The following is a 321-nucleotide window of genomic DNA, read 5'->3' as shown; positions in this document are numbered from 1 at the left end:
GGGTTTGGACTAATCTGTCCAGGCATGGATCTTGCCAGGCAGGCTCCACTCTCTCTGCTTGCCCCAGGATACATTACTGGTACGTGCTTTCTGCAGCACATTGTCGTGTTTGATGGGATTTTTGTGTTGCTCTTTATCATGAGTCTGGAGAACAAAGCACAGAGTACAGCAGGTGGAAAGAGGCTAAAAGGGAAAAAGGCCCCAGGCGTCTATTAGAGCTCCCATTTGCTAGCAGCCAAGTAGTTTGACTAGGCTGAATAATGAAGGCAGGAAAAAGGAGACCTGGGGAAAAGGGGGAGCCTGCTGGGGAGGGGGGAAAGC

The 321-nt window shown here is 50.8% G+C and overlaps 1 protein-coding gene across 1 annotated transcript in view; it reads left to right on the top strand.

Moving 5' to 3' along the window:
- FRMD7 (FERM domain containing 7) overlaps positions 1-321 on the top strand; it is a 25,748-nt gene that overhangs the window by 7,058 nt on the left and 18,369 nt on the right. The window lies entirely within an intron of this gene.

The sequence above is a fragment of the Crocuta crocuta genome, unplaced genomic scaffold (genome assembly GCF_008692635.1).
Source record: "Crocuta crocuta isolate KB4526 unplaced genomic scaffold, BGI_CrCroc_1.0 scaffold550, whole genome shotgun sequence".
NCBI lineage: Eukaryota > Metazoa > Chordata > Mammalia > Carnivora > Hyaenidae > Crocuta > Crocuta crocuta.
This window is presented reverse-complemented; position numbering and strand designations above follow the sequence as displayed.